Source organism: Phyllobates terribilis, unplaced genomic scaffold, assembly GCF_046119375.1.
Source record: "Phyllobates terribilis strain yellow unplaced genomic scaffold, ASM4611937v1 Scaffold_40__1_contigs__length_11209783, whole genome shotgun sequence".
Lineage (NCBI taxonomy): Eukaryota > Metazoa > Chordata > Amphibia > Anura > Dendrobatidae > Phyllobates > Phyllobates terribilis.
The window spans coordinates 7,839,114-7,864,630 of NW_027362800.1; the positions used below are offsets into that span (position 1 = coordinate 7,839,114).

Genomic DNA, 25,517 nt, shown 5'->3' on the forward strand with positions numbered 1-25,517 from the left:
CCGCCTCAACACCGTTGGAAGGGAGGAGAACCAATTAAGGCGGGGGGGGGTGGAACGAGCAGCTGTCTACCCTTAGCAGGAGGGTTGCTGATTAATTACCTCTCCTGCTGCTGCTGCTGCTGGCTGTCCAGCAGCAGACTGAAGGTGGCTGCTGCTGTGCGCAGGTATATAAAGGCTCAGAGCCTATTATGACACGCGCAGCCAGCGTTCCATTGCCACATTCCGTCTACTGCAGGCGGGATACCTGGATGGCTGAATGTCACTGAGAAGCTCACAGAGACCGCCATAAGCAACAGTTTAAAAGAATGCCACAGACTAATCAACCAAACTTTTTGGGTTGGTTTCTCTTTTATAGTCTGCAGGCATTAAATGAAAGAAGTCAGTGTTCCAGCAGAGGGAGACAACGTTTCAGAAAAGGCATTGTAGCAAACCAAAAAAGAAATTTTAAGCGCAGCAGAGTAACCAGCTCACATACCTGTTAGCTCAGGTGAGTTTAAAAGGCTGGTGTTGATAACAAGGGCATTTGCTAAATAGATGGTGTGTGTGCAACAATATACTGAAAGGTCAATTATATTGTGCAGCTTATCTCACCACCTGTAGTTATTTAGGTGAAAGCTCCAAAATGCTTGCCTAATATGTCTGTTTATCCAAAAGGAAGTATAGAGGGAGAGCTAGATAGATAGCATTGCATTACATTACATTACATGGCAATGCAATGCACAGTTGCTGAAGTTGAACCAAAATGAGCTTGTCATCTGGCTTCTGCAACTTTTAACATGAAAAATCCAATGAGGAGAAGAAAAGCAAAGCCAAAGAGTCCATCCCAAAATCCGACAAACAAGCAAAATGAACAAAAAGCATTGAATTCAATTCTTTCTGATTTTAGAAACTGCATTAAAGAAGGGGTGCACCGGTCCTGGAGATACTGCAATACCAGGTCAATGCGTGGAGTGGACAGAGCAAGCTCTTTTTCCATCTCCCTGTTCTAAAAATCCATTTAATATATGGTCCCCAGATAGGGGACGTATCAGATATTAAACTGATAAGAACAGATACTACACTTGATCTTAGCCAAAAGGCCGAGAAGCGATAACCAGAATTGGTTTCCGACTACGGTGCCACCCAAGGATTCTGAAAAGTCCATTTGTGGAGATGGCCACCTGGACTCCCGTTAAGAAGACATGCTGTCAACCTCTAGATCCCTCACATGCCTGCACTTTTCGGCTTGCTGCTGCTGCAATCCACGCGTTTTAGATCTGCATAACTCCACCTCTTTTAGCACAGTACCCTCAACCCCCGGCTGTTCCCACCCGCCTCAACACCGTTGGAAGGGAGGAGAACCAATTAAGGCGGGGGGGGGTGGAACGAGCAGCTGTCTACCCTTAGCAGGAGGGTTGCTGATTAATTACCTCTCCTGCTGCTGCTGCTGGCTGTCCAGCAGCAGACTGAAGGTGGCTGCTGCTGTGCGCAGGTATATAAAGGCTCAGAGCCTATTATGACACGCGCAGCCAGCGTTCCATTGCCACATTCCGTCTACTGCAGGCGGGATACCTGGATGGCTGAATGTCACTGAGAAGCTCACAGAGACCGCCATAAGCAACAGTTTAAAAGAATGCCACAGACTAATCAACTAAACTTTTTGGGTTGGTTTCTCTTTTATAGTCTGCAGGCATTAAATGAAAGAAGTCAGTGTTCCAGCAGAGGGAGACAACGTTTCACAAAAGGCATTGTAGCAAACCAAAAAAGAAATTTTAAGCGCAGCAGAGTAACCAGCTCACATACCTGTTAGCTCAGGTGAGTTTAAAAGGCTGCTGTTGATAACAAGGGCATTTGCTAAATAGATGGTGTGTGTGCAACAATATACTGAAAGGTCAATTATATTGTGCAGCTTATCTCACCACCTGTAGTTATTTAGGTGAAAGCTCCAAAATGCTTGCCTAATATGTCTGTTTATCCAAAAGGAAGTATAGAGGGAGAGCTAGATAGATAGCATTGCATTACATTACATTACATGGCAATGCAATGCACAGTTGCTGAAGTTGAACCAAAATGAGCTTGTCATCTGGCTTCTGCAACTTTTAACATGAAAAATCCAATGAGGAGAAGAAAAGCAAAGCCAAAGAGTCCATCCCAAAATCCGACAAACAAGCAAAATGAACAAAAAGCATTGAATTCAATTCTTTCTGATTTTAGAAACTGCATTAAAGAAGGGGTGCACCGGTCCTGGAGATACTGCAATACCAGGTCAATGCGTGGAGTGGACAGAGCAAGCTCTTTTTCCATCTCCCTGTTCTAAAAATCCATTTAATATATGGTCCCCAGATAGGGGACGTATCAGATATTAAACTGATAAGAACAGATACTACACTTGATCTTAGCCAAAAGGCCGAGAAGCGATAACCAGAATTGGTTTCCGACTACGGTGCCACCCAAGGATTCTGAAAAGTCCATTTGTGGAGATGGCCACCTGGACTCCCGTTAAGAAGACATGCTGTCAACCTCTAGATCCCTCACATGCCTGCACTTTTCGGCTTGCTGCTGCTGCAATCCACGCGTTTTAGATCTGCATAACTCCACCTCTTTTAGCACAGTACCCTCAACCCCCGGCTGTTCCCACCCGCCTCAACACCGTTGGAAGGGAGGAGAACCAATTAAGGCGGGGGGGGGTGGAACGAGCAGCTGTCTACCCTTAGCAGGAGGGTTGCTGATTAATTACCTCTCCTGCTGCTGCTGCTGGCTGTCCAGCAGCAGACTGAAGGTGGCTGCTGCTGTGCGCAGGTATATAAAGGCTCAGAGCCTATTATGACACGCGCAGCCAGCGTTCCATTGCCACATTCCGTCTACTGCAGGCGGGATACCTGGATGGCTGAATGTCACTGAGAAGCTCACAGAGACCGCCATAAGCAACAGTTTAAAAGAATGCCACAGACTAATCAACTAAACTTTTTGGGTTGGTTTCTCTTTTATAGTCTGCAGGCATTAAATGAAAGAAGTCAGTGTTCCAGCAGAGGGAGACAACGTTTCACAAAAGGCATTGTAGCAAACCAAAAAAGAAATTTTAAGCGCAGCAGAGTAACCAGCTCACATACCTGTTAGCTCAGGTGAGTTTAAAAGGCTGCTGTTGATAACAAGGGCATTTGCTAAATAAATGGTGTGTGTGCAACAATATACTGAAAGGTCAATTATATTGTGCAGCTTATCTCACCACCTGTAGTTATTTAGGTGAAAGCTCCAAAATTCTTGCCTAATATGTCTGTTTATCCAAAAGGAAGTATAGAGGGAGAGCTAGATAGATAGCATTGCATTACATTACATTACATGGCAATGCAATGCACAGTTGCTGAAGTTGAACCAAAATGAGCTTGTCATCTGGCTTCTGCAACTTTTAACATGAAAAATCCAATGAGGAGAAGAAAAGCAAAGCCAAAGAGTCCATCCCAAAATCCGACAAACAAGCAAAATGAACAAAAAGCATTGAATTCAATTCTTTCTGATTTTAGAAACTGCATTAAAGAAGGGGTGCACCGGTCCTGGAGATACTGCAATACCAGGTCAATGCGTGGAGTGGACAGAGCAAGCTCTTTTTCCATCTCCCTGTTCTAAAAATCCATTTAATATATGGTCCCCAGATAGGGGATGTATCAGATATTAAACTGATAAGAACAGATACTACACTTGATCTTAGCCAAAAGGCTGAGAAGCGATAACCAGAATTGGTTTCCGACTACGGTGCCACCCAAGGATTCTGAAAAGTCCATTTGTGGAGATGGCCACCTGGACTCCCGTTAAGAAGACATGCTGTCAACCTCTAGATCCCTCACATGCCTGCACTTTTCGGCTTGCTGCTGCTGCAATCCACGCGTTTTAGATCTGCATAACTCCACCTCTTTTAGCACAGTACCCTCAACCCCCGGCTGTTCCCACCCGCCTCAACACCGTTGGAAGGGAGGAGAACCAATTAAGGCGGGGGGGGGTGGAACGAGCAGCTGTCTACCCTTAGCAGGAGGGTTGCTGATTAATTACCTCTCCTGCTGCTGCTGCTGCTGGCTGTCCAGCAGCAGACTGAAGGTGGCTGCTGCTGTGCGCAGGTATATAAAGGCTCAGAGCCTATTATGACACGCGCAGCCAGCGTTCCATTGCCACATTCCGTCTACTGCAGGCGGGATACCTGGATGGCTGAATGTCACTGAGAAGCTCACAGAGACCGCCATAAGCAACAGTTTAAAAGAATGCCACAGACTAATCAACCAAACTTTTTGGGTTGGTTTCTCTTTTATAGTCTGCAGGCATTAAATGAAAGAAGTCAGTGTTCCAGCAGAGGGAGACAACGTTTCAGAAAAGGCATTGTAGCAAACCAAAAAAGAAATTTTAAGCGCAGCAGAGTAACCAGCTCACATACCTGTTAGCTCAGGTGAGTTTAAAAGGCTGCTGTTGATAACAAGGGCATTTGCTAAATAGATGGTGTGTGTGCAACAATATACTGAAAGGTCAATTATATTGTGCAGCTTATCTCACCACCTGTAGTTATTTAGGTGAAAGCTCCAAAATGCTTGCCTAATATGTCTGTTTATCCAAAAGGAAGTATAGAGGGAGAGCTAGATAGATAGCATTGCATTACATTACATTACATGGCAATGCAATGCACAGTTGCTGAAGTTGAACCAAAATGAGCTTGTCATCTGGCTTCTGCAACTTTTAACATGAAAAATCCAATGAGGAGAAGAAAAGCAAAGCCAAAGAGTCCATCCCAAAATCCGACAAACAAGCAAAATGAACAAAAAGCATTGAATTCAATTCTTTCTGATTTTAGAAACTGCATTAAAGAAGGGGTGCACCGGTCCTGGAGATACTGCAATACCAGGTCAATGCGTGGAGTGGACAGAGCAAGCTCTTTTTCCATCTCCCTGTTCTAAAAATCCATTTAATATATGGTCCCCAGATAGGGGACGTATCAGATATTAAACTGATAAGAACAGATACTACACTTGATCTTAGCCAAAAGGCCGAGAAGTGATAACCAGAATTGGTTTCCGACTACGGTGCCACCCAAGGATTCTGAAAAGTCCATTTGTGGAGATGGCCACCTGGACTCCCGTTAAGAAGACATGCTGTCAACCTCTAGATCCCTCACATGCCTGCACTTTTCGGCTTGCTGCTGCTGCAATCCACGCGTTTTAGATCTGCATAACTCCACCTCTTTTAGCACAGTACCCTCAACCCCCGGCTGTTCCCACCCGCCTCAACACCGTTGGAAGGGAGGAGAACCAATTAAGGCGGGGGGGGGGTGGAACGAGCAGCTGTCTACCCTTAGCAGGAGGGTTGCTGATTAATTACCTCTCCTGCTGCTGCTGCTGGCTGTCCAGCAGCAGACTGAAGGTGGCTGCTGCTGTGCGCAGGTATATAAAGGCTCAGAGCCTATTATGACACGCGCAGCCAGCGTTCCATTGCCACATTCCGTCTACTGCAGGCGGGATACCTGGATGGCTGAATGTCACTGAGAAGCTCACAGAGACCGCCATAAGCAACAGTTTAAAAGAATGCCACAGACTAATCAACCAAACTTTTTGGGTTGGTTTCTCTTTTATAGTCTGCAGGCATTAAATGAAAGAAGTCAGTGTTCCAGCAGAGGGAGACAACGTTTCAGAAAAGGCATTGTAGCAAACCAAAAAAGAAATTTTAAGCGCAGCAGAGTAACCAGCTCACATACCTGTTAGCTCAGGTGAGTTTAAAAGGCTGCTGTTGATAACAAGGGCATTTGCTAAATAGATGGTGTGTGTGCAACAATATACTGAAAGGTCAATTATATTGTGCAGCTTATCTCACCACCTGTAGTTATTTAGGTGAAAGCTCCAAAATGCTTGCCTAATATGTCTGTTTATCCAAAAGGAAGTATAGAGGGAGAGCTAGATAGATAGCATTGCATTACATTACATTACATGGCAATGCAATGCACAGTTGCTGAAGTTGAACCAAAATGAGCTTGTCATCTGGCTTCTGCAACTTTTAACATGAAAAATCCAATGAGGAGAAGAAAAGCAAAGCCAAAGAGTCCATCCCAAAATCCGACAAACAAGCAAAATGAACAAAAAGCATTGAATTCAATTCTTTCTGATTTTAGAAACTGCATTAAAGAAGGGGTGCACCGGTCCTGGAGATACTGCAATACCAGGTCAATGCGTGGAGTGGACAGAGCAAGCTCTTTTTCCATCTCCCTGTTCTAAAAATCCATTTAATATATGGTCCCCAGATAGGGGACGTATCAGATATTAAACTGATAAGAACAGATACTACACTTGATCTTAGCCAAAAGGCCGAGAAGCGATAACCAGAATTGGTTTCCGACTACGGTGCCACCCAAGGATTCTGAAAAGTCCATTTGTGGAGATGGCCACCTGGACTCCCGTTAAGAAGACATGCTGTCAACCTCTAGATCCCTCACATGCCTGCACTTTTCGGCTTGCTGCTGCTGCAATCCACGCGTTTTAGATCTGCATAACTCCACCTCTTTTAGCACAGTACCCTCAACCCCCGGCTGTTCCCACCCGCCTCAACACCGTTGGAAGGGAGGAGAACCAATTAAGGCGGGGGGGGGGTGGAACGAGCAGCTGTCTACCCTTAGCAGGAGGGTTGCTGATTAATTACCTCTCCTGCTGCTGCTGCTGCTGGCTGTCCAGCAGCAGACTGAAGGTGGCTGCTGCTGTGCGCAGGTATATAAAGGCTCAGAGCCTATTATGACACGCGCAGCCAGCGTTCCATTGCCACATTCCGTCTACTGCAGGCGGGATACCTGGATGGCTGAATGTCACTGAGAAGCTCACAGAGACCGCCATAAGCAACAGTTTAAAAGAATGCCACAGACTAATCAACCAAACTTTTTGGGTTGGTTTCTCTTTTATAGTCTGCAGGCATTAAATGAAAGAAGTCAGTGTTCCAGCAGAGGGAGACAACGTTTCAGAAAAGGCATTGTAGCAAACCAAAAAAGAAATTTTAAGCGCAGCAGAGTAACCAGCTCACATACCTGTTAGCTCAGGTGAGTTTAAAAGGCTGCTGTTGATAACAAGGGCATTTGCTAAATAGATGGTGTGTGTGCAACAATATACTGAAAGGTCAATTATATTGTGCAGCTTATCTCACCACCTGTAGTTATTTAGGTGAAAGCTCCAAAATGCTTGCCTAATATGTCTGTTTATCCAAAAGGAAGTATAGAGGGAGAGCTAGATAGATAGCATTGCATTACATTACATTACATGGCAATGCAATGCACAGTTGCTGAAGTTGAACCAAAATGAGCTTGTCATCTGGCTTCTGCAACTTTTAACATGAAAAATCCAATGAGGAGAAGAAAAGCAAAGCCAAAGAGTCCATCCCAAAATCCGACAAACAAGCAAAATGAACAAAAAGCATTGAATTCAATTCTTTCTGATTTTAGAAACTGCATTAAAGAAGGGGTGCACCGGTCCTGGAGATACTGCAATACCAGGTCAATGCGTGGAGTGGACAGAGCAAGCTCTTTTTCCATCTCCCTGTTCTAAAAATCCATTTAATATATGGTCCCCAGATAGGGGACGTATCAGATATTAAACTGATAAGAACAGATACTACACTTGATCTTAGCCAAAAGGCCGAGAAGCGATAACCAGAATTGGTTTCCGACTACGGTGCCACCCAAGGATTCTGAAAAGTCCATTTGTGGAGATGGCCACCTGGACTCCCGTTAAGAAGACATGCTGTCAACCTCTAGATCCCTCACATGCCTGCACTTTTCGGCTTGCTGCTGCTGCAATCCACGCGTTTTAGATCTGCATAACTCCACCTCTTTTAGCACAGTACCCTCAACCCCCGGCTGTTCCCACCCGCCTCAACACCGTTGGAAGGGAGGAGAACCAATTAAGGCGGGGGGGGGGGGGGGGCGGGGGGGTGGAACGAGCAGCTGTCTACCCTTAGCAGGAGGGTTGCTGATTAATTACCTCTCCTGCTGCTGCTGCTGCTGGCTGTCCAGCAGCAGACTGAAGGTGGCTGCTGCTGTGCGCAGGTGTATAAAGGCTCAGAGCCTATTATGACACACGCAGCCAGCGTTCCATTGCCACATTCCGTCTACTGCAGGCGGGATACCTGGATGGCTGAATGTCACTGAGAAGCTCACAGAGACCGCCATAAGCAACAGTTTAAAAGAATGCCACAGACTAATCAACCAAACTTTTTGGGTTGGTTTCTCTTTTATAGTCTGCAGGCATTAAATGAAAGAAGTCAGTGTTCCAGCAGAGGGAGACAACGTTTCAGAAAAGGCATTGTAGCAAACCAAAAAAGAAATTTTAAGCGCAGCAGAGTAACCAGCTCACATATCTGTTAGCTCAGGTGAGTTTAAAAGGCTGCTGTTGATAACAAGGGCATTTGCTAAATAGATGGTGTGTGTGCAACAATATACTGAAAGGTCAATTATATTGTGCAGCTTATCTCACCACCTGTAGTTATTTAGGTGAAAGCTCCAAAATTCTTGCCTAATATGTCTGTTTATCCAAAAGGAAGTATAGAGGGAGAGCTAGATAGATAGCATTGCATTACATTACATTACATGGCAATGCAATGCACAGTTGCTGAAGTTGAACCAAAATGAGCTTGTCATCTGGCTTCTGCAACTTTTAACATGAAAAATCCAATGAGGAGAAGAAAAGCAAAGCCAAAGAGTCCATCCCAAAATCCGACAAACAAGCAAAATGAACAAAAAGCATTGAATTCAATTCTTTCTGATTTTAGAAACTGCATTAAAGAAGGGGTGCACCGGTCCTGGAGATACTGCAATACCAGGTCAATGCGTGGAGTGGACAGAGCAAGCTCTTTTTCCATCTCCCTGTTCTAAAAATCCATTTAATATATGGTCCCCAGATAGGGGACGTATCAGATATTAAACTGATAAGAACAGATACTACACTTGATCTTAGCCAAAAGGCCGAGAAGCGATAACCAGAATTGGTTTCCGACTACGGTGCCACCCAAGGATTCTGAAAAGTCCATTTGTGGAGATGGCCACCTGGACTCCCGTTAAGAAGACATGCTGTCAACCTCTAGATCCCTCACATGCCTGCACTTTTCGGCTTGCTGCTGCTGCAATCCACGCGTTTTAGATCTGCATAACTCCACCTCTTTTAGCACAGTACCCTCAACCCCCGGCTGTTCCCACCCGCCTCAACACCGTTGGAAGGGAGGAGAACCAATTAAGGCGGGGGGGTGGAACGAGCAGCTGTCTACCCTTAGCAGGAGGGTTGCTGATTAATTACCTCTCCTGCTGCTGCTGCTGCTGGCTGTCCAGCAGCAGACTGAAGGTGGCTGCTGCTGTGCGCAGGTATATAAAGGCTCAGAGCCTATTATGACACGCGCAGCCAGCGTTCCATTGCCACATTCCGTCTACTGCAGGCGGGATACCTGGATGGCTGAATGTCACTGAGAAGCTCACAGAGACCGCCATAAGCAACAGTTTAAAAGAATGCCACAGACTAATCAACCAAACTTTTTGGGTTGGTTTCTCTTTTATAGTCTGCAGGCATTAAATGAAAGAAGTCAGTGTTCCAGCAGAGGGAGACAACGTTTCAGAAAAGGCATTGTAGCAACCAAAAAAGAAATTTTAAGCGCAGCAGAGTAACCAGCTCACATACCTGTTAGCTCAGGTGAGTTTAAAAGGCTGCTGTTGATAACAAGGGCATTTGCTAAATAGATGGTGTGTGTGCAACAATATACTGAAAGGTCAATTATATTGTGCAGCTTATCTCACCACCTGTAGTTATTTAGGTGAAAGCTCCAAAATGCTTGCCTAATATGTCTGTTTATCCAAAAGGAAGTATAGAGGGAGAGCTAGATAGATAGCATTGCATTACATTACATTACATGGCAATGCAATGCACAGTTGCTGAAGTTGAACCAAAATGAGCTTGTCATCTGGCTTCTGCAACTTTTAACATGAAAAATCCAATGAGGAGAAGAAAAGCAAAGCCAAAGAGTCCATCCCAAAATCCGACAAACAAGCAAAATGAACAAAAAGCATTGAATTCAATTCTTTCTGATTTTAGAAACTGCATTAAAGAAGGGGTGCACCGGTCCTGGAGATACTGCAATACCAGGTCAATGCGTGGAGTGGACAGAGCAAGCTCTTTTTCCATCTCCCTGTTCTAAAAATCCATTTAATATATGGTCCCCAGATAGGGGACGTATCAGATATTAAACTGATAAGAACAGATACTACACTTGATCTTAGCCAAAAGGCCGAGAAGCGATAACCAGAATTGGTTTCCGACTACGGTGCCACCCAAGGATTCTGAAAAGTCCATTTGTGGAGATGGCCACCTGGACTCCCGTTAAGAAGACATGCTGTCAACCTCTAGATCCCTCACATGCCTGCACTTTTCGGCTTGCTGCTGCTGCAATCCACGCGTTTTAGATCTGCATAACTCCACCTCTTTTAGCACAGTACCCTCAACCCCCGGCTGTTCCCACCCGCCTCAACACCGTTGGAAGGGAGGAGAACCAATTAAGGCGGGGGGGGGGGTGGAACGAGCAGCTGTCTTCCCTTAGCAGGAGGGTTGCTGATTAATTACCTCTCCTGCTGCTGCTGCTGCTGGCTGTCCAGCAGCAGACTGAAGGTGGCTGCTGCTGTGCGCAGGTATATAAAGGCTCAGAGCCTATTATGACACGCGCAGCCAGCGTTCCATTGCCACATTCCGTCTACTGCAGGCGGGATACCTGGATGGCTGAATGTCACTGAGAAGCTCACAGAGACCGCCATAAGCAACAGTTTAAAAGAATGCCACAGACTAATCAACCAAACTTTTTGGGTTGGTTTCTCTTTTATAGTCTGCAGGCATTAAATGAAAGAAGTCAGTGTTCCAGCAGAGGGAGACAACGTTTCAGAAAAGGCATTGTAGCAAACCAAAAAAGAAATTTTAAGCGCAGCAGAGTAACCAGCTCACATACCTGTTAGCTCAGGTGAGTTTAAAAGGCTGCTGTTGATAACAAGGGCATTTGCTAAATAGATGGTGTGTGTGCAACAATATACTGAAAGGTCAATTATATTGTGCAGCTTATCTCACCACCTGTAGTTATTTAGGTGAAAGCTCCAAAATGCTTGCCTAATATGTCTGTTTATCCAAAAGGAAGTATAGAGGGAGAGCTAGATAGATAGCATTGCATTACATTACATTACATGGCAATGCAATGCACAGTTGCTGAAGTTGAACCAAAATGAGCTTGTCATCTGGCTTCTGCAACTTTTAACATGAAAAATCCAATGAGGAGAAGAAAAGCAAAGCCAAAGAGTCCATCCCAAAATCCGACAAACAAGCAAAATGAACAAAAAGCATTGAATTCAATTCTTTCTGATTTTAGAAACTGCATTAAAGAAGGGGTGCACCGGTCCTGGAGATACTGCAATACCAGGTCAATGCGTGGAGTGGACAGAGCAAGCTCTTTTTCCATCTCCCTGTTCTAAAAATCCATTTAATATATGGTCCCCAGATAGGGGACGTATCAGATATTAAACTGATAAAAACAGATACTACACTTGATCTTAGCCAAAAGGCCGAGAAGCGATAACCAGAATTGGTTTCCGACTACGGTGCCACCCAAGGATTCTGAAAAGTCCATTTGTGGAGATGGCCACCTGGACTCCCGTTAAGAAGACATGCTGTCAACCTCTAGATCCCTCACATGCCTGCACTTTTCGGCTTGCTGCTGCTGCAATCCACGCGTTTTAGATCTGCATAACTCCACCTCTTTTAGCACAGTACCCTCAACCCCCGGCTGTTCCCACCCGCCTCAACACCGTTGGAAGGGAGGAGAACCAATTAAGGCGGGGGGGGGGTGGAACGAGCAGCTGTCTACCCTTAGCAGGAGGGTTGCTGATTAATTACCTCTCCTGCTGCTGCTGCTGCTGGCTGTCCAGCAGCAGACTGAAGGTGGCTGCTGCTGTGCGCAGGTATATAAAGGCTCAGAGCCTATTATGACACGCGCAGCCAGCGTTCCATTGCCACATTCCGTCTACTGCAGGCGGGATACCTGGATGGCTGAATGTCACTGAGAAGCTCACAGAGACCGCCATAAGCAACAGTTTAAAAGAATGCCACAGACTAATCAACCAAACTTTTTGGGTTGGTTTCTCTTTTATAGTCTGCAGGCATTAAATGAAAGAAGTCAGTGTTCCAGCAGAGGGAGACAACGTTTCAGAAAAGGCATTGTAGCAAACCAAAAAAGAAATTTTAAGCGCAGCAGAGTAACCAGCTCACATACCTGTTAGCTCAGGTGAGTTTAAAAGGCTGCTGTTGATAACAAGGGCATTTGCTAAATAGATGGTGTGTGTGCAACAATATACTGAAAGGTCAATTATATTGTGCAGCTTATCTCACCACCTGTAGTTATTTAGGTGAAAGCTCCAAAATGCTTGCCTAATATGTCTGTTTATCCAAAAGGAAGTATAGAGGGAGAGCTAGATAGATAGCATTGCATTACATTACATTACATGGCAATGCAATGCACAGTTGCTGAAGTTGAACCAAAATGAGCTTGTCATCTGGCTTCTGCAACTTTTAACATGAAAAATCCAATGAGGAGAAGAAAAGCAAAGCCAAAGAGTCCATCCCAAAATCCGACAAACAAGCAAAATGAACAAAAAGCATTGAATTCAATTCTTTCTGATTTTAGAAACTGCATTAAAGAAGGGGTGCACCGGTCCTGGAGATACTGCAATACCAGGTCAATGCGTGGAGTGGACAGAGCAAGCTCTTTTTCCATCTCCCTGTTCTAAAAATCCATTTAATATATGGTCCCCAGATAGGGGACGTATCAGATATTAAACTGATAAGAACAGATACTACACTTGATCTTAGCCAAAAGGCCGAGAAGCGATAACCAGAATTGGTTTCCGACTACGGTGCCACCCAAGGATTCTGAAAAGTCCATTTGTGGAGATGGCCACCTGGACTCCCGTTAAGAAGACATGCTGTCAACCTCTAGATCCCTCACATGCCTGCACTTTTCGGCTTGCTGCTGCTGCAATCCACGCGTTTTAGATCTGCATAACTCCACCTCTTTTAGCACAGTACCCTCAACCCCCGGCTGTTCCCACCCGCCTCAACACCGTTGGAAGGGAGGATAACCAATTAAGGCGGGGGGGGGGGTGGAACGAGCAGCTGTCTACCCTTAGCAGGAGGGTTGCTGATTAATTACCTCTCCTGCTGCTGCTGCTGCTGGCTGTCCAGCAGCAGACTGAAGGTGGCTGCTGCTGTGCGCAGGTATATAAAGGCTCAGAGCCTATTATGACACGCGCAGCCAGCGTTCCATTGCCACATTCCGTCTACTGCAGGCGGGATACCTGGATGGCTGAATGTCACTGAGAAGCTCACAGAGACCGCCATAAGCAACAGTTTAAAAGAATGCCACAGACTAATCAACCAAACTTTTTGGGTTGGTTTCTCTTTTATAGTCTGCAGGCATTAAATGAAAGAAGTCAGTGTTCCAGCAGAGGGAGACAACGTTTCAGAAAAGGCATTGTAGCAAACCAAAAAAGAAATTTTAAGCGCAGCAGAGTAACCAGCTCACATACCTGTTAGCTCAGGTGAGTTTAAAAGGCTGCTGTTGATAACAAGGGCATTTGCTAAATAGATGGTGTGTGTGCAACAATATACTGAAAGGTCAATTATATTGTGCAGCTTATCTCACCACCTGTAGTTATTTAGGTGAAAGCTCCAAAATGCTTGCCTAATATGTCTGTTTATCCAAAAGGAAGTATAGAGGGAGAGCTAGATAGATAGCATTGCATTACATTACATTACATGGCAATGCAATGCACAGTTGCTGAAGTTGAACCAAAATGAGCTTGTCATCTGGCTTCTGCAACTTTTAACATGAAAAATCCAATGAGGAGAAGAAAAGCAAAGCCAAAGAGTCCATCCCAAAATCCGACAAACAAGCAAAATGAACAAAAAGCATTGAATTCAATTCTTTCTGATTTTAGAAACTGCATTAAAGAAGGGGTGCACCGGTCCTGGAGATACTGCAATACCAGGTCAATGCGTAGAGTGGACAGAGCAAGCTCTTTTTCCATCTCCCTGTTCTAAAAATCCATTTAATATATGGTCCCCAGATAGGGGACGTATCAGATATTAAACTGATAAAAACAGATACTACACTTGATCTTAGCCAAAAGGCCGAGAAGCGATAACCAGAATTGGTTTCCGACTACGGTGCCACCCAAGGATTCTGAAAAGTCCATTTGTGGAGATGGCCACCTGGACTCCCGTTAAGAAGACATGCTGTCAACCTCTAGATCCCTCACATGCCTGCACTTTTCGGCTTGCTGCTGCTGCAATCCACGCGTTTTAGATCTGCATAACTCCACCTCTTTTAGCACAGTACCCTCAACCCCCGGCTGTTCCCACCCGCCTCAACACCGTTGGAAGGGAGGAGAACCAATTAAGGCGGGGGGGGGGGTGGAACGAGCAGCTGTCTACCCTTAGCAGGAGGGTTGCTGATTAATTACCTCTCCTGCTGCTGCTGCTGCTGGCTGTCCAGCAGCAGACTGAAGGTGGCTGCTGCTGTGCGCAGGTATATAAAGGCTCAGAGCCTATTATGACACGCGCAGCCAGCGTTCCATTGCCACATTCCGTCTACTGCAGGCGGGATACCTGGATGGCTGAATGTCACTGAGAAGCTCACAGAGACCGCCATAAGCAACAGTTTAAAAGAATGCCACAGACTAATCAACCAAACTTTTTGGGTTGGTTTCTCTTTTATAGTCTGCAGGCATTAAATGAAAGAAGTCAGTGTTCCAGCAGAGGGAGACAACGTTTCAGAAAAGGCATTGTAGCAAACCGAAAAAGAAATTTTAAGCGCAGCAGAGTAACCAGCTCACATACCTGTTAGCTCAGGTGAGTTTAAAAGGCTGCTATTGATAACAAGGGCATTTGCTAAATAGATGGTGTGTGTGCAACAATATACTGAAAGGTCAATTATATTGTGCAGCTTATCTCACCACCTGTAGTTATTTAGGTGAAAGCTCCAAAATGCTTGCCTAATATGTCTGTTTATCCAAAAGGAAGTATAGAGGGAGAGCTAGATAGATAGCATTGCATTACATTACATTACATGGCAATGCAATGCACAGTTGCTGAAGTTGAACCAAAATGAGCTTGTCATCTGGCTTCTGCAACTTTTAACATGAAAAATCCAATGAGGAGAAGAAAAGCAAAGCCAAAGAGTCCATCCCAAAATCCAACAAACAAGCAAAATGAACAAAAAGCATTGAATTCAATTCTTTCTGATTTTAGAAACTGCATTAAAGAAGGGGTGCACCGGTCCTGGAGATACTGCAATACCAGGTCAATGCGTGGAGTGGACAGAGCAAGCTCTTTTTCCATCTCCCTGTTCTAAAAATCCATTTAATATATGGTCCCCAGATAGGGGACGTATCAGATATTAAACTGATAAGAACAGATACTACACTTGATCTTAGCTAAAAGGCCGAGAAGCGATAACCAGAATTGGTTTCCGACTACGGTGCCACCCAAGGATTCTGAAAAGTCCATTTGTGGAGATGGCCACCTGGACTCCCGTTAAGAAGACATGCTGTCAACCTCTAGATCCCTCACATGCCTGCACTTTTCGGCTTGCTGCTGCTGCAATCCACGCGTTTTAGATCTGCATAACTCCACCTCTTTTAGCACAGTACCCTCAACCCCCGGCTGTTCCCACCCGCCTCAACACCGTTGGAAGGGAGGAGAACCAATTAAGGCGGGGGGGGGGTGGAACGAGCAGCTGTCTACCCTTAGCAGGAGGGTTGCTGATTAATTACCTCTCCTGCTGCTGCTGCTGCTGGCTGTCCAGCAGCAGACTGAAGGTGGCTGCTGCTGTGCGCAGGTATATAAAGGCTCAGAGCCTATTATGACACGCGCAGCCAGCGTTCCATTGCCACATTCCGTCTACTGCAGGCGGGATACCTGGATGGCTGAATGTCACTGAGAAGCTCACAGAGACCGCCATAAGCAACAGTTTAAAAGAATGCCACAGACTAATCAACCAAACTTTTTGGGTTGGTTTCTCTTTTATAGTCTGCAGGCATTAAATGAAAGAAGTCAGTGTTCCAGCAGAGGGAGACAACGTTTCAGAAAAGGCATTGTAGCAAACCAAAAAAGAAATTTTAAGCGCAGCAGAGTAACCAGCTCACATACCTGTTAGCTCAGGTGAGTTTAAAAGGCTGCTGTTGATAACAAGGGCATTTGCTAAATAGATGGTGTGTGTGCAACAATATACTGAAAGGTCAATTATATTGTGCAGCTTATCTCACCACCTGTAGTTATTTAGGTGAAAGCTCCAAAATGCTTGCCTAATATGTCTGTTTATCCAAAAGGAAGTATAGAGGGAGAGCTAGATAGATAGCATTGCATTACATTACATTACATGGCAATGCAATGCACAGTTGCTGAAGTTGAACCAAAATGAGCTTGTCATCTGGCTTCTGCAACTTTTAACATGAAAAATCCAATGAGGAGAAGAAAAGCAAAGCCAAAGAGTCCATCCCAAAATCCGACAAACAAGCAAAATGAACAAAAAGCATTGAATTCAATTCTTTCTGATTTTAGAAACTGCATTAAAGAAGGGGTGCACCGGTCCTGGAGATACTGCAATACCAGGTCAATGCGTGGAGTGGACAGAGCAAGCTCTTTTTCCATCTCCCTGTTCTAAAAATCCATTTAATATATGGTCCCCAGATAGGGGACGTATCAGATATTAAACTGATAAGAACAGATACTACACTTGATCTTAGCCAAAAGGCCGAGAAGCGATAACCAGAATTGGTTTCCGACTACGGTGCCACCCAAGGATTCTGAAAAGTCCATTTGTGGAGATGGCCACCTGGACTCCCGTTAAGAAGACATGCTGTCAACCTCTAGATCCCTCACATGCCTGCACTTTTCGGCTTGCTGCTGCTGCAATCCACGCGTTTTAGATCTGCATAACTCCACCTCTTTTAGCACAGTACCCTCAACCCCCGGCTGTTCCCACCCGCCTCAACACCGTTGGAAGGGAGGAGAACCAATTAAGGCGGGGGGGGGGGTGGAACGAGCAGCTGTCTACCCTTAGCAGGAGGGTTGCTGATTAATTACCTCTCCTGCTGCTGCTGCTGCTGGCTGTCCAGCAGCAGACTGAAGGTGGCTGCTGCTGTGCGCAGGTATATAAAGGCTCAGAGCCTATTATGACACGCGCAGCCAGCGTTCCATTGCCACATTCCGTCTACTGCAGGCGGGATACCTGGATGGCTGAATGTCACTGAGAAGCTCACAGAGACCGCCATAAGCAACAGTTTAAAAGAATGCCACAGACTAATCAACCAAACTTTTTGGGTTGGTTTCTCTTTTATAGTCTGCAGGCATTAAATGAAAGAAGTCAGTGTTCCAGCAGAGGGAGACAACGTTTCAGAAAAGGCATTGTAGCAAACCAAAAAAGAAATTTTAAGCGCAGCAGAGTAACCAGCTCACATACCTGTTAGCTCAGGTGAGTTTAAAAGGCTGCTGTTGATAACAAGGGCATTTGCTAAATAGATGGTGTGTGTGCAACAATATACTGAAAGGTCAATTATATTGTGCAGCTTATCTCACCACCTGTAGTTATTTAGGTGAAAGCTCCAAAATGCTTGCCTAATATGTCTGTTTATCCAAAAGGAAGTATAGAGGGAGAGCTAGATAGATAGCATTGCATTACATTACATTACATGGCAATGCAATGCACAGTTGCTGAAGTTGAACCAAAATGAGCTTGTCATCTGGCTTCTGCAACTTTTAACATGAAAAATCCAATGAGGAGAAGAAAAGCAAAGCCAAAGAGTCCATCCCAAAATCCGACAAACAAGCAAAATGAACAAAAAGCATTGAATTCAATTCTTTCTGATTTTAGAAACTGCATTAAAGAAGGGGTGCACCGGTCCTGGAGATACTGCAATACCAGGTCAATGCGTGGAGTGGACAGAGCAAGCTCTTTTTCCATCTCCCTGTTCTAAAAATCCATTTAATATATGGTCCCCAGATAGGGGACGTATCAGATATTAAACTGATAAGAACAGATACTACACTTGATCTTAGCCAAAAGGCCGAGAAGCGATAACCAGAATTGGTTTCCGACTACGGTGCCACCCAAGGATTCTGAAAAGTCCATTTGTGGAGATGGCCACCTGGACTCCCGTTAAGAAGACATGCTGTCAACCTCTAGATCCCTCACATGCCTGCACTTTTCGGCTTGCTGCTGCTGCAATCCACGCGTTTTAGATCTGCATAACTCCACCTCTTTTAGCACAGTACCCTCAACCCCCGGCTGTTCCCACCCGCCTCAACACCGTTGGAAGGGAGGAGAACCAATTAAGGCGGGGGGGGGTGGAACGAGCAGCTGTCTACCCTTAGCAGGAGGGTTGCTGATTAATTACCTCTCCTGCTGCTGCTGGCTGTCCAGCAGCAGACTGAAGGTGGCTGCTGCTGTGCGCAGGTATATAAAGGCTCAGAGCCTATTATGACACGCGCAGCCAGCGTTCCATTGCCACATTCCGTCTACTGCAGGCGGGATACCTGGATGGCTGAATGTCACTGAGAAGCTCACAGAGACCGCCATAAGCAACAGTTTAAAAGAATGCCACAGACTAATCAACCAAACTTTTTGGGTTGGTTTCTCTTTTATAGTCTGCAGGCATTAAATGAAAGAAGTCAGTGTTCCAGCAGAGGGAGACAACGTTTCAGAAAAGGCATTGTAGCAAACCAAAAAAGAAATTTTAAGCGCAGCAGAGTAACCAGCTCACATACCTGTTAGCTCAGGTGAGTTTCAAAGGCTGCTGTTGATAACAAGGGCATTTGCTAAATAGATGGTGTGTGTGCAACAATATACTGAAAGGTCAATTATATTGTGCAGCTTATCTCACCACCTGTAGTTATTTAGGTGAAAGCTCCAAAATGCTTGCCTAATATGTCTGTTTATCCAAAAGGAAGTATAGAGGGAGAGCTAGATAGATAGCATTGCATTACATTACATTACATGGCAATGCAATGCACAGTTGCTGAAGTTGAACCAAAATGAGCTTGTCATCTGGCTTCTGCAACTTTTAACATGAAAAATCCAATGAGGAGAAGAAAAGCAAAGCCAAAGAGTCCATCCCAAAATCCGACAAACAAGCAAAATGAACAAAAAGCATTGAATTCAATTCTTTCTGATTTTAGAAACTGCATTAAAGAAGGGGTGCACCGGTCCTGGAGATACTGCAATACCAGGTCAATGCGTGGAGTGGACAGAGCAAGCTCTTTTTCCATCTCCCTGTTCTAAAAATCCATTTAATATATGGTCCCCAGATAGGGGACGTATCAGATATTAAACTGATAAGAACAGATACTACACTTGATCTTAGCCAAAAGGCCGAGAAGCGATAACCAGAATTGGTTTCCGACTACGGTGCCACCCAAGGATTCTGAAAAGTCCATTTGTGGAGATGGCCACCTGGACTCCCGTTAAGAAGACATGCTGTCAACCTCTAGATCCCTCACATGCCTGCACTTTTCGGCTTGCTGCTGCTGCAATCCACGCGTTTTAGATCTGCATAACTCCACCTCTTTTAGCACAGTACCCTCAACCCCCGGCTGTTCCCACCCGCCTCAACACCGTTGGAAGGGAGGAGAACCAATTAAGGCGGGGGGGGGGTGGAACGAGCAGCTGTCTACCCTTAGCAGGAGGGTTGCTGATTAATTACCTCTCCTGCTGCTGCTGCTGCTGGCTGTCCAGCAGCAGACTGAAGGTGGCTGCTGCTGTGCGCAGGTATATAAAGGCTCAGAGCCTATTATGACACGCGCAGCCAGCGTTCCATTGCCACATTCCGTCTACTGCAGGCGGGATACCTGGATGGCTGAATGTCACTGAGAAGCTCACAGAGACCGCCATAAGCAACAGTTTAAAAGAATGCCACAGACTAATCAACCAAACTTTTTGGGTTGGTTTCTCTTTTATAGTCTGCAGGCATTAAATGAAAGAAGTCAGTGTTCCAGCAGAGGGAGACAACGTTTCAGAAAAGGCATTGTAGCAAACCAAAAAAGAAATTTTAAGCGCAGCAGAGTAACCAGCTCACATACCTGTTAGCTCAGGTGAGTTTAAAAGGCTGCTGTTGATAACAAGGGCATTTGCTAAATAGATGGTGTGTGTGCAACAATATACTGAAAGGTCAATTATATTGTGCAGCTTATCTCACCACCTGTAGTTATTTAGGTGAAAGCTCCAAAATGCTTGCCTAATATGTCTGTTTATCCAAAAGGAAGTATAGAGGGAGAGCTAGATAGATAGCATTGCATTACATTACATTACATGGCAATGCAATGCACAGTTGCTGAAGTTGAACCAAAATGAGCTTGTCATCTGGCTTCTGCAACTTTTAACATGAAAAATCCAATGAGGAGAAGAAAAGCAAAGCCAAAGAGTCCATCCCAAAATCCGACAAACAAGCAAAATAAACAAAAAGCATTGAATTCAATTCTTTCTGATTTTAGAAACTGCATTAAAGAAGGGGTGCACCGGTCCTGGAGATACTGCAATACCAGGTCAATGCGTGGAGTGGACAGAGCAAGCTCTTTTTCCATCTCCCTGTTCTAAAAATCCATTTAATATATGGTCCCCAGATAGGGGACGTATCAGATATTAAACTGATAAGAACAGATTTTTTTTTTTTTTTTCCTCAGATTAAGACCCACATTAATTTATGCATCATAGCGCATATTCACATAACGGGTTCTCAAATCATCATTCGGAAAAACAAAAACAAAATCCCAAAAAACACAACCCTGCAATTAACTGTTACTTACTGTAAGAAGTCCAATGTGAAAAGTTCCAGAGTGCTTCTGCTGCTGTCTCACCATACTTCTTTTTATCCAATAAATAGGCATAAAACAGTCTAGCAAAAAAAATCTTTCTGCATTCCATGGGGGAAAAAACAATCTTTTTAAAAATCACCAAATTCCGAACGTCCCATAAAACCTCTTTATATATGACAAAAATAATCCAGCTTGCCCGCTTCCTTTGCGAGTACTTAAAATCTTGACCTATTAAAATCCTTTCAAAATCGAAACAATGAAAACCAACTAAAGCAACAAACATACGTGACAACAAGGTAAAAACTTTTTTAGCAAAAAAACAGTCCCAAAAAATATGCTGTATTGTTTCCACCTTATTGCAACCTTCCCTAGGACATAGTTCTTGAACCTTTATCCCCCGGTCATTCAAAAAAGCCCTTGTTGGCAAGCATCCATGCAACGCCATCCAGGTTACATCCTTCTGTCTGTTGCTGATTCCACGCATGAAAAAAAGCTTCCACACCTGTCCAGACTGTGCATTATTACAAAACGGCACATCACATAACATCTCCTTCTTCTTAATACCTGAGACAATCAGTTTTTTGTCCGGTCTAACCATGGAGCTTATCCCATTTTGATCATAGAAGGACCTAAGCACCACATAAAAAAACGGTATCACAAACGAAACTGGTTTTCTTAAATCCTTCTCACACCAGCTCCATTTCTGGAAAAGCCGTCCTGCTAAATATTTGCACATGTCCGCAGTCCTGTTATTACACTGGGATAATTTATAAATGTTCAAAAAATAATGCATTCTTAAAAATAAGTCAATGTTAGGAAAATCACAACCCCCATTTTCCACAGAACACATAACCATTCCTCTTCTTAGTTTCTCCATTTTGGATCCCCAAAAAAACACAAACAGTTTCCTTGTCACTCTCTTTGTCCAAAGCACAGCAGGTGGGAAAATCAAAGCAGTGTACAGCAGAAGCGGGAGAATCACAGACTTGATTACCAGCACTTTCCCTCTCAGCGACAGGTTCCTTAGTTTCCAAAAGTTCAACTTCTGATCCATTTTGTCTTCTAGAATCTTCAGGCTGCTTTTCCCTTTCAGTTCCTTCTCAAAGATGACACCAAGAACCTCAATTTCCTCCCTACTCTCCACTCCTGCCACGTTAACCTCAACCTGCCTCCCAAAGTTACAAAGCTGGCACTTTCCCCAATTCACCGCCATACCAGCCACACAACAAAAAATCCTTACGTGCAAATTCACTCTATTGAGATCCGCCTGTGAACCACAAGTAAAAACAATATCATCCATATAACTTAAAGACTTGACTGGACCCCCGGATCCCCCAGGAATAAAAACACCAGCCACACACTTGTCAACTTGCACACTTTTTAAAAGGGCCTCCACCACACAGATAAAAAGAATTGGTGACAGGGGACAACCCTGCCTAACTCCCGATAAAATATTAAAACTGGAACTCACATGCCCATTAACTAAAATCTGGCTACTGACCCCACAATAAAAACTCTTAATGACCATCAATAATTTATCCGGAACACCAAGGTGACTTAAAGCAGAGAACAAAAATCTATGTGATATTTTATCAAAGGCTTTCTCCAGGTCCACCGACTGTAACAAAAGAGCATTCTTATTCAAATTAGCCTGATAAATTAAGTCTCTTAGAAGCAGCAAATTATCTGAAATTTTCCTACCAGGCACTGCACATGCCTGATACTCCCCCACCATATCACCTATCACATCTGCCAGTCTACCAGCCACAATTTTAGAAATAATTTTGTAATCACTGTTTAACAATGTTATGGGCCTCCAATTTTTAATATCCCTCATGTCCCCTTTCTTATGAATCAGCGTAACAATCCCCTTACGCATAGAAACCGATAAAATCCCATGAGTAAAACCATATTGCACCACCCGGGAAAACTCCACACCTATAATATCCCAAAATCTAACATAAAATTCAGCAGGAAGACCATCACAGCCTGGCGTCTTGCCTTTCGCCAAGCCATCCACTGCCCGTCTAATTTCATCTTTCCCAACCTCCTCACTTAAAAACCCAATTTTCTCCTCAGGAATATTATTAGTTAATACTTTGCAATAATCATTAATTTCCGCATCACTGGCTCTACTATCGTTAGAGAAGAGTGTTTCATAAAAGGAAAGAATACTGCCAATCATCTCATCCCCAGATACCTCCCCTGCAGGAGAAAAAACAGACTTAAAAACCCCTTTAGGTTTAAAACATTTTTTAAAAAAGTATCTCGAACATTGCTCATTTTCCTCCATGTGCTTTATTTTTGCCTTAAACATAATAGTCTTCCCTTTTTCAATAAGTATCTTCTTCAGTTCGTCCTTCAAATCTGCAATCTCTTTATCCACCTCCATCCCCGCTCTCTTAAACTTATGGAGTACTTCCAATTTTGAAATAACAGCAGCATCATGATCCCTTTTGGCTTTCGCTCTCCTAAAACACACCCCTTTAAAATAACATGCAAATTTCTCCTTAGCCCAGTCCCACCACTCTAGCAAATCTTTAAAAAGGTGCTGTTCAGACACACAAGACAAAAACACTTTATTAAAACCAACCTTAACACTCTCCTCTTCCAGCAGGCTTACGTTCAGCTTCCAGAGTCCCTTTCCAAAAGCCAGGGACTCAGCTATACACAGATCTACCACTATCATCTTGTGGTCAGAAAAAGTCGTCATCACGTGATTGCACTTGGCCACCTTAATCCCTTCAGACATAAAAACATAGTCAATTCGGGAAACACTACGTCCACTATCTGATATGTATGTGAACTTATCACTTGGCCCAACCATCAGACCAGCATCCGTGTAGCGTAAATCCTGCACAATCTGATTTAAAATATTAGACGTAACATCAGTCCTACCTTCCGTAGAGCTCTTACGATCTTTTGCGGATCTGACACAATTAAAATCTCCAGCCACTATAGTGAAGTCTCTGCCTGGTAAAAACAACTTTAGAGACTCCAAAAACCCAACTCTTGCTTGTTTATCAGCAGGGGCATAAACATTAAAAACCCGTACCCGCTGACCTAAAAAATCCACTAATAAAAACAAACATCTCCCAGGTATGATTACTTTAAACTCTAAAACCTTTAGACTGGAATTACACAGTAAAATGCCCACCCCTTCATTCCTGTTTTCTGAGCATGGGGACCAAAAAGATTGCCCCTTATTCCACTCACTCTCATGCGGGGCAGATTTAATTACACATTCCTGCAGACAGACAATATCTGCATTCACACTCTCAATGTACTCCAGTATCCCTGCTCTCCTACAAGCAGAACCAATCCCTCGTACATTCAGAGAAGCAACACACAACGCCATCATAACAACAGGAAAAAATCTCCACCATACCCGATCCATCATGAACCAGGAGAAAACCCACTCCTGCCACCCACTTTTCTACGTATATCAGGCGACTCAGAACTCGAGTCCCTGTTAGAATAACCTGGTCTTAGGGAGACTGGATCTTCCTGCCCCCCAGACCAACACCCCTCCACCTTACTTCTTTTAATCACGGAGGCATAACTCTCCTCCTTGCCATCATCTTCCTCCTCATTTTCACTCCAATCACTGTTAACCCTATCACGCTGCTGAGGGGTTATAGTTCCATCCGAATCAGAATCCTCCTCCTCCAAAACCTCCATTTCCTCACCCCCATCTCTTCCCAAAACAGGATTCACTGACTCCGCCATATTAGACAAATCCATCCCATCACCCGGGCCATGCACATCAGCTACTTTGTTTATTACTTCCAGCCCCTCCCTCAAACCAACTTTCTTCTGGCTCCGCCCCTTTTCCTCCATCTTGGGCACCGCATGGTCTCTTCCCCTACCACCATCTTGTTTTTGGCTTTCCCCCTCTGAGTCTGAGCCTTCGCCCTCCTCCCCACTTTCCTGCCGAGTCTTCTTCTGCCTCTCTTCAGCGTCCACCTGTGACCTAGGAATCTGAGCCCACAATCTACATTTCCTTGCAAGGTGATCTGCATGTCCACACAAATCACACACCTTATTCATTGGGCAACCACTTGCCACATGCCCAGATTTCCCACAACCTCTACAAACATCACCTTGCACTGGACAATCTTTCTGAACATGTCCAAACTCATGACACTTCCTACAATATTCCATCTGTCCATTATAAAAACAAAATCCCCTTTCTCCTACGATAGAAAACTGTGCAGGAATGCTCTTGGCACCCCCAATAGCTCTATCATCCGGTCTCAGTTTTACAACATATCTCCTCTTGCCATTTAGATAATTGTATTTGTTCTTCATTCTTCCCAAAAATTTAACCTCACTACAATACCGAGCTAAAAAATTGGAAACAGTCTCATCCGGAACTTTAGGGTTATACATGTGCACAACCACATACTTATATGTCTGCTGGAACAGAGGTTCCAGTGCAATAAACTCTAGGCATTTCAATTCCTTTTCTTCCTTCATTCGTACCAACTCCATGTAGACTCTCTGGCAAATACTCAAAGAAACAAAAGTGATATCATAAATTCCTTGTTTCTGAAAATCCTGCAGTGCCAATACATCCGTTACCTTCAAGTCATTAATGTTCTTCAAGACATCAACGCAAACTTGGTCCAAACCGATTTCTCCTTCATG

At 44.3% G+C, this 25,517-nt stretch overlaps 16 non-coding genes across 16 annotated transcripts; all 16 read right to left on the reverse strand.

Annotated features, from left to right (window-relative positions):
- Positions 1–900: 900 nt before the first annotated feature.
- Positions 901–1,091, reverse strand: LOC141189331 (U2 spliceosomal RNA). Its single transcript, XR_012263395.1, has one exon. It is a non-coding gene; the product is annotated as a U2 spliceosomal RNA (small nuclear RNA).
- Positions 1,092–2,207: 1,116 nt separating this feature from the next.
- Positions 2,208–2,398, reverse strand: LOC141189332 (U2 spliceosomal RNA). The gene has a single exon (XR_012263396.1). It is a non-coding gene; the product is annotated as a U2 spliceosomal RNA (small nuclear RNA).
- A 1,116-nt stretch (positions 2,399–3,514) lies between these two features.
- LOC141184906 (U2 spliceosomal RNA) lies at positions 3,515–3,705 on the reverse strand. Its single transcript, XR_012259617.1, has one exon. It is a non-coding gene; the product is annotated as a U2 spliceosomal RNA (small nuclear RNA).
- Positions 3,706–4,824: 1,119 nt separating this feature from the next.
- Positions 4,825–5,015, reverse strand: LOC141191353 (U2 spliceosomal RNA). The gene has a single exon (XR_012265350.1). It is a non-coding gene; the product is annotated as a U2 spliceosomal RNA (small nuclear RNA).
- Positions 5,016–6,132: 1,117 nt separating this feature from the next.
- LOC141189333 (U2 spliceosomal RNA) lies at positions 6,133–6,323 on the reverse strand. Its single transcript, XR_012263397.1, has one exon. It is a non-coding gene; the product is annotated as a U2 spliceosomal RNA (small nuclear RNA).
- A 1,120-nt stretch (positions 6,324–7,443) lies between these two features.
- Positions 7,444–7,634, reverse strand: LOC141189334 (U2 spliceosomal RNA). Its single transcript, XR_012263398.1, has one exon. It is a non-coding gene; the product is annotated as a U2 spliceosomal RNA (small nuclear RNA).
- Positions 7,635–8,768: 1,134 nt separating this feature from the next.
- LOC141189336 (U2 spliceosomal RNA) lies at positions 8,769–8,959 on the reverse strand. The gene has a single exon (XR_012263400.1). It is a non-coding gene; the product is annotated as a U2 spliceosomal RNA (small nuclear RNA).
- A 1,116-nt stretch (positions 8,960–10,075) lies between these two features.
- LOC141189337 (U2 spliceosomal RNA) lies at positions 10,076–10,266 on the reverse strand. Its single transcript, XR_012263401.1, has one exon. It is a non-coding gene; the product is annotated as a U2 spliceosomal RNA (small nuclear RNA).
- Positions 10,267–11,387: 1,121 nt separating this feature from the next.
- Positions 11,388–11,578, reverse strand: LOC141184885 (U2 spliceosomal RNA). The gene has a single exon (XR_012259598.1). It is a non-coding gene; the product is annotated as a U2 spliceosomal RNA (small nuclear RNA).
- Positions 11,579–12,698: 1,120 nt separating this feature from the next.
- Positions 12,699–12,889, reverse strand: LOC141189338 (U2 spliceosomal RNA). Its single transcript, XR_012263402.1, has one exon. It is a non-coding gene; the product is annotated as a U2 spliceosomal RNA (small nuclear RNA).
- Positions 12,890–14,010: 1,121 nt separating this feature from the next.
- LOC141185410 (U2 spliceosomal RNA) lies at positions 14,011–14,201 on the reverse strand. The gene has a single exon (XR_012260075.1). It is a non-coding gene; the product is annotated as a U2 spliceosomal RNA (small nuclear RNA).
- Positions 14,202–15,322: 1,121 nt separating this feature from the next.
- LOC141185082 (U2 spliceosomal RNA) lies at positions 15,323–15,513 on the reverse strand. Its single transcript, XR_012259777.1, has one exon. It is a non-coding gene; the product is annotated as a U2 spliceosomal RNA (small nuclear RNA).
- A 1,120-nt stretch (positions 15,514–16,633) lies between these two features.
- On the reverse strand, positions 16,634–16,824 carry LOC141189339 (U2 spliceosomal RNA). Its single transcript, XR_012263403.1, has one exon. It is a non-coding gene; the product is annotated as a U2 spliceosomal RNA (small nuclear RNA).
- A 1,121-nt stretch (positions 16,825–17,945) lies between these two features.
- Positions 17,946–18,136, reverse strand: LOC141189340 (U2 spliceosomal RNA). Its single transcript, XR_012263404.1, has one exon. It is a non-coding gene; the product is annotated as a U2 spliceosomal RNA (small nuclear RNA).
- Positions 18,137–19,249: 1,113 nt separating this feature from the next.
- On the reverse strand, positions 19,250–19,440 carry LOC141189341 (U2 spliceosomal RNA). The gene has a single exon (XR_012263405.1). It is a non-coding gene; the product is annotated as a U2 spliceosomal RNA (small nuclear RNA).
- Positions 19,441–20,560: 1,120 nt separating this feature from the next.
- On the reverse strand, positions 20,561–20,757 carry LOC141185934 (U2 spliceosomal RNA). The gene has a single exon (XR_012260515.1). It is a non-coding gene; the product is annotated as a U2 spliceosomal RNA (small nuclear RNA).
- Positions 20,758–25,517: the final 4,760 nt, after the last annotated feature.